Source organism: Manacus vitellinus, unplaced genomic scaffold (assembly GCF_001715985.3).
Source record: "Manacus vitellinus isolate BGI_N305 unplaced genomic scaffold, ASM171598v3 scaffold_47_pilon, whole genome shotgun sequence".
In the NCBI taxonomy this organism is placed as follows: domain Eukaryota; kingdom Metazoa; phylum Chordata; class Aves; order Passeriformes; family Pipridae; genus Manacus; species Manacus vitellinus.
The window spans coordinates 6,054,497-6,061,619 of record NW_021940585.1 but is presented as its reverse complement, the minus strand read 5'-3'; positions in this window follow the sequence as shown (position 1 = coordinate 6,061,619).

The window sequence follows — 7,123 nt, the reverse complement described above, 5'->3', positions numbered from 1 at the left end:
AGCCGTGTACCACTGAGTGAGGACCAGCCACATCCCTGCCAGGTCGAGGCTCAGGGCTTTGCTGGGAGCTGGGGAGCAGCAGGGGTCCAGCTGGAGCTGGGGACCCTGTGCCCAGGCAGCCCTGGCAGTTCTTCAGACCCTAGTGGGATGCTGCCACATGGCCTCCTGCAGTTTTCTCGCTCCGATTGCTTCCTGAGCTGCCCGCCAAGCCGGAAGGGACAGGAAGCAATAGAGAGGAGGAAATTAGTTGGGCTGTCTCACAGGGAGCCAGCCTAGTGCATGGGGAGCTTTGCCACTGCCTGGGTCCCCAAACTGTGCCAGGGGACCCTTTTGGGAAAACGTGGCTGGTCCTCCTGCCCTGGCAGAGAGGTGCAAACCTGGGTGGGAGAAAGCAGAGTGGCCGCCCTTCTCTCCCAGATCCAGGGAATCCCTCAGCACAGCGAGAGCTGTTTGGAAGAGGAGCACGATATAAACAAGCCTCCTTCCCCCACCCTCTCTGCCGTGCTGCATCTTGCTCAGCTGCTACCACCCGCATTGATGAGTTCTGATTGTCCCTGGGACAGCCTCATGCCAACCAGGATGGTGTCCCTGTGGGAATGGGGTAGTGTCTGGGGCAGGACGTGGGGCAGGGTGTTCCCAAAGGGTCTCTGGGCAAGGTGCTAGGGATACGGGACTCCTGCAAAGAGCAAGAGAAGAGATGTAGGGTCATCCTCAGCAGAACCAAGAGCATTCGGCTCTATGCACTCACTGGGGTTGTCAGCAGACAGAGCAACATCTTCCTGATGTGTTGTGGTCTTGCTGGTGTACCCCAGGAGCTCCACGGCTTTTGGTTTTCTTTCAAGGGGCTCTGCAGAGCTGGTGGCTGTGTGATGGTGTGGGTAGCATTCCCTCCGGCTGTGTCACCAGGTGAGCAGAGGCAGCATCATGGACACTGCCTCCGGCCAGTGCTCCCCTGCCTGAAACGAGAGGCACAGTAATGAAGGCCTCTGCCTGCCTACAAATCAATGCCTGGAGTCAGGGCCCCGGCTGTGCTCTCACTGAGCCCCAATGTGCCAGGGCATGTGGGCAGGAACTGGGGTGCCTGGGAGTCTCAGCTTTGGAGTTTGCTCAGCTGGGGTCTTGTAAAGCCATTCCTGGATGGGGGGTGCACCCTCAGCACCAGGAAGGATGGGGGCTTCTCTCCCCCTCACCCCTGGGGTGGGTGTGCCACTGGTCATGGTGACAGTGCAGTGGTGATGGTGGCCTCACTCATTCCCCCTGCAGGGCTGGCGCTGGCAGCACTGTGCTGGTGGGAGGCTGAGCACTGCTCTGTACCATGCCAGGACAGAAGGGTTTGGAGCAGTGTGAAGGCTGCTTGGGCTGTGCCTTGTGGCTACACCAGATGGGACAGTGCTTTTGGGGCTGACCATGCTGGGAGAGAGGAACATGCTGTCCCCTCAGCTCGGTGGCACGGGATAGGGATGGAGACAGGGTGCACAGAGACTTTGCGGGGGTGACAGGCACCTCTGCCTATGTCATAACCTCCCTGTGCCCCCAGCCCCAAGTGCTCTCCTCCATCCCACCCCACACACCCTTGACCTGATCTCTATCACAGCTGGTTGTGCTGGTCCCAGCAGCACCTTGCTCCTGGCCTTGACACCTGTGCCCCCGGCACCCACCACGCTTCTCTGACCACAGCTAGTCGCCTCTGAAGTATTTCCTTCCCCCCACCCACCAGATAACACTCATCTCCCTAGGACCCCTCCCTCTTTGGAACTTTCTTTGCCTTTGCAGAGCTTAAAGAGGCTTCTTGTTGCTTTAGCAGGGTCTCCCACCCAAGCAGCTCTCCCAACAGGGCAGCTGCCTGCAGCCCTGCTGCCTGCTCAGGCCCCAGGTTTCCCTCACGTCCCCCGCAGTGGTGCTGGGGCCGAGCTCTGTGAGCTCGTGGGAACACCATTGGTCTCCTGGCGCAGCTTTGTCCTCACAAGGAGATAAGGGCTGCCCTGGAGGCATCCTCCCCTGCCTGCTTCGGGCACTCGTCCTGCATCCGCTGGGGGACCTCACAAGGGTGCAGCCCCCTCCATCACCCTCTAAAGCCGTGGGCTAGAGTGTGTCCCCCCACAAAGGCAGGATGCAGAGGGGCAAGTGAGCTGGATGTGGGGACGCCTGCCTGGTATGGGTGCATGAGCATCCCCAGAGGGGGTAAGCACCGCTCCGCGGATCAGTGGTCCTGGGATCCGATCCAAAGCCTGCAGAGATGCCTGTGCTGTGGGAGGGGTCTTCCCGCCCTTGTCCCTGGGGAGCAGCCGGGAGGCAGGAGCAGGTGACGTGTTTTCCGGCAGGTCCGGTCCCCTCCCTGCCCGGAGCAGGTCTGGCCGCAGTCTCTCCACAGGCCGTCCAGCCCTGCCGGTTCCCTAATTGCTGCTGTTGGTGTTTTGTAAGGGGCAGGGTGGAGCGGCACTCGGCCGTGCCTTGCGTCAGCGCGGTGCATGCACCCTCCCTCCAGGAAATCCAATGTCTTGGCCTGGCCAAAAGCAGGTTCGGTGGAGGAGGAGGAGAAGGAGGAGGAGCTGCTTCCTCGCACCTTGGTCGGGGCCCCAGCATCACCCTCCCTCCTCTCCCAGATTCCCTGAAAAGGCTGGACTGGGATTTCCCTGTTGGGGGGGGCAGTGGGGTGGGAGGGGGCTGGGGATCTCCTAGGGAGGGGGGCACATGTGCTGCAGACAGGGTGTGGGGGCAGCCGTTACTCTGCCTGTGCATGCAGTTCCTGGCACAGGGACGATGACCCAGGGCACTGGGCATGCTGCCTGCAGTGGTGGAGCCAGCCCCATGGTTTTGCTCTCAGCCCTATAGCTTCACTCTTGGCCCTAATTGCACTCATCAGTTAGGAAGGGCAGGGAGTCTAGTGGGTCCCTGCAAAGTCAGCCCCTGGCACCAGCTCCTGCTCTTAGGGTGAGCTGATGGCAGCCCTGTGGTGCTCTGGGGTCCTGGGGTGCTGCTGGGTGCTGGGCTGGCACCAGATTGTGGGGTCTCTGACCACTGAGGTATCTTGAGGCTGGGTGCTTCTGAGTTGCCATGGTGCTGGGGGGTCTGGGGCTGCCATGGTGCTGCTGTGGGGTTGGAGGCCATTGTGGGCTTTGGGAGCAGCAGGGTCTTGGGCTGCCGTGCGCCGCTGAGTCATCTCCGGTTTCCATATGTCTGAGGGTTCCTGAGCTGCTGGGGGGGTCTTGGACTGCTGTAGAGCAGCCAGGGCTCAGCACCCGGCCAAAGCAGCTGCACCCCAGTGTAGGTGCCTCACTGGGACAGAGTCCTGATGTGCTTGATGAGCTGCAGAGGGTCCCACTGTGGCTGTCCCCACTCAGTGCCGTCCCTGCTCAGTGCCTGGTCCTGGTGTCCCCCCACCCTCCCATCCCAACACCCTCCTAGGTTTGGACAATGTATCCCTCCCAGGGGGCTGCCCCACAGAGCGCCCCAGCAGCAAGCACAGCACGGGCCTCGTGGTGCCGCGGGCCCGTCCGGCACTGCTGCCGCCATCCCTCCCTTGGCTGGCTGGCTCGATCCTACAATCCAGTTCTCCTTATTTGGCCACAGTGCTCGGCAAGAGGGGGAGCGGCGGCGGGGGGGACGCGGGCAGGGACGGGCAGCGGGACCGGAGGGGCTGACATCACATCACGACGAGGGAGAGAGAGATGGGGGGGTAAGTTTCTTTTTTTATAAAAGGAAAAAAAAAAAAAAGGCAAGGCCTCACAGCGTACTTGAGCCAGCGGGCTCGGCAGTTCCTTTAAAAGGAGATGTCTGTGCCGGAGACCTTTGTACACTCCCAGCCTGTCCGGGAAGCACGGCGGCGCAGGAGACACCTCTCTACTCTGCTCCCACCGCCGCCAGCTGCCGCCAAACATGTTATTGCAAAACACTGAAACACTGCGCTGGGAGCCAGGCAAACGGAGGAGAAGAGCAGAAGGAGGAGGAGGGTTGAAGACTCTCCAGCATCACCCACCAGCTGGGGAGGGCCTGGGGCCCCAGCAGAGCATCCTCAGAGTGGGGGGCCTCTCCCAGTGCCAGGGGTAGGGCTGCCGGACAGCTCCGGCCACCTGGTTCCTATTAGTGGGGTCTGGCTTGGAGCCACCCAGCATCTCCCTTCAAATCCCAACTCTGCCTTTGCCATGCGTAGTGGAACAGGGATTTTGGGGTTTGGGGTTGTTCTTGGGGCCAGTTTGCTGCTGTGTGGCAGTTGGTATTGGTGTGGGGTCAGGGTTCACAAGCTGCAGGGCTCTTGCCACCCTGTCCCAAGGTGTCACCCGTGAGCACCATGTGCCCAAGTTCCTTGTATGGATAATGCAGTAACCAGGCAGTTTTCTTCCCAGACTTTATTTGGTGGATCCTGGGTGGTCACCTGTGGCTTGGATTTGGGGGAAATCATGGCTCTGTCCCCAAGGAAAGCCTGTTTGATGCCCCACATCTAGATGCTGCTCTGGGTGTGAGTGGGGACAGAGCAAGAGCCAGGAACAGACCTGGGACCGCACTGTCACTGCAGTCTCACGCCCCCAGCAAAGGTCTCTGGGTCTAACAGGTGTCCCCTGTGTCCCAGCAGGTTGTCGTGTGTCCGTGGGGGCTCAGGGTCGGAGCCCAGAGCAGCCAGCACCATAGCGTCCAACAGCTGGAACGCCAGCGGCAGCCCCGGGGAGGGGCGGGAAGATGGCCAGGATGGCATGGACAAGAGTCTGGACAATGATGCCGAGGGTGTGTGGAGTCCGGACATTGAGCAGAGCTTCCAGGAGGCGCTGGCGATCTACCCACCCTGTGGCCGGCGGAAAATCATCCTCTCAGATGAGGGCAAGATGTACGGTGAGTGACAGGGGCAGGATGGAGGCAGCAGGCAGGGACTGGGCTTCTGGCCAGAATGGGGTGGCCAGGGCTGAAGCAAAACCTTCTGCCCCAAACCCACACTGGGGCATTGCCCTTGAGCACCCCCCCAGCCCCGAAAGCAGCTTCTCCAGGTTCATCATAGAGCTGGACTGGGGAGGTGGCAGTGACCTGCGTCCCCTCCCTCTGTGCTGGCTCTCCCTCCCGCTCCCTCCTTCTCTCGGCCCTGCTGGACTGACTGGTTTGGTGAAGCTGTCAGGCAGGGAGGGGGTGAGGACAGGGAGCTGGTGCAGGACTGCAGGGCCAGAGGCAGCCCCAACCCTCCTGCTCCTGTGTGCCTCTGCATCGCTCCCCAAACTCTCCCCAACTGGACCCAGTGGTGAGCACCCTATGGCAAGGGTCACTCACCCACCCTGAGCCATCTGCAGCCCGCTCAGTTTTTGGTGACGCTGTTGGCAGCAGCAGGGTTGGTCAGCCCCACTGGGACAATGATTTTGGGGGTGTCTCAGCCTTGTTTCCAGTGTCTCCCAAAACACTTCTGTCTTGGTGACTCTGCAGCTGGGAGAAAGAGGATAAGGATGGGTCACATAGGCAGGAGGTAACACTGACGTGGGGCGCATGGTGCCACCAAAGAGCAGTGGAAGGTGCAATGGTGTCTCTGTCCCTGCCATGGTAGGGGCTCGTCTCTCTTCCCCTCTACCTCCCAGGGTGTCACCCCCCAGGGCTGGTGACCTCAAAGTCAGCAACAGGCTATTACTATCACCCCATGGTGACAACAGGACCAGGGCGAACACCTCTATCCCCAGCCTACAAAATACATCAGGATGCTGCTATCAGGGCAATGGCTCACCCACTGCCAGTGGAGAGGGGCAAAGGGGATGCAGCTTTGTGGAGAGCACTATGCCATTGTCCCTGTCCCCATGCCAGCTCCCTGTGCTACCCTGCTTGCCAGGGCCCCCAACTCACAGCACCAGGACTGGTGAGTGGGGGGTGGGGGGGAGCACAGGGCTTCCCAAGTGGGTGCATTTTTTGGATTTCTCCGGGAATAGCTGAAGTGCCGCCGGGAGCCTGGCCCTGCGTAGCACACCCCAACCGGTTTTTCCAGCCTTTCAGAGACATCTGGCAGCTGCTTAAAGAGGCAGCAGCCCCCTCCAGCCGCCTTTCATCTCCCCCCACCTTCTCCAGCACCTCCCCACTGGGATTCACAGTATCCCTGGCTGGCCATACCAAATTTACCAGGACCCCCAGGGTCACCGGAGGCACAAGCGATGCCAGCATGTGACATAAGGGTGTGCCAGTGCCACTGCTCTCCACCACCACCCCTCTTTTTGGGGGTCCAATGGGATGCCCACGGCCACACCAACCCCTACCCCACTGATGCGGGATTGGCAAAGTAGGTGGGAGCTGGGGGACCAGGACCCAGGACGGGCATACTGGGCCTTGCTACACTCTGCTGCCTGATGGGTTATTTTTAACCCAGCCTGTCCAACTGGTTCATGTGGTGGTGTCAGGGGAGAGGAATTTGAGGAATGTGGTAATTTGGAGGAGGACATGCCCTCTCAGAGGGAATGGCACGGTCCAGATGAATCACAAGGAAAGGGGACAGGGCACGTGGGTACAGGGATGGCTGCAAGGGTGTAGCCTAGGGTGGCCTGGGCATGTTGTGAGGCAGGACGGGTGCAGGAGATGCTGCCCCTGGCTCCTGGGCACTAGGTGCTGGGCTGGCACTGCCCCACTGGGTCCATGAAGGCACCTACATTTCTTTCCCATATTTTTTCCCCCATATTTCTTTCCCGCAAGCAGGGTATGGGAGGGACAAGGTGGGACTCAGGAGAAGGGCATGCAAAGGCAGATGCTGTGGTGCTCAGTGAAGATTTACCCCCAAGCTGGGGCTCAGCACCAGAGTCCCTTCTGCCCGCACCCCTTGTCATCACCTTGCTGTGGGCATCACCTCACCTGGGCACCCTGGAGGACCTGGCCCTTGTTAGGTGCTAATGAGGCCAAGCACCGGCACAGGCTGGGAGGCTGGAGGGATGGGAGCTGTGCTCAGTGCTAGGGTGCCACACTGGCTGTGCAAGGGGTACCCCCATTGCCATCCACCCACCAGCTCCTGCCTGGCGTGGGCACCCCAGGGTGCAGCCATCCCTGCATGGCACCTGGCCCTGTCTGTCCTCATGTGTGTGTGTCCCCAGGAGGGCCCAGTTGCTGTGGGGCTGGGAGGGGGCCAGTTGGAGTGGAAGAGGAGAGGGGAGTGTATTTTTTTTTTAAGGGATTTTTTTAT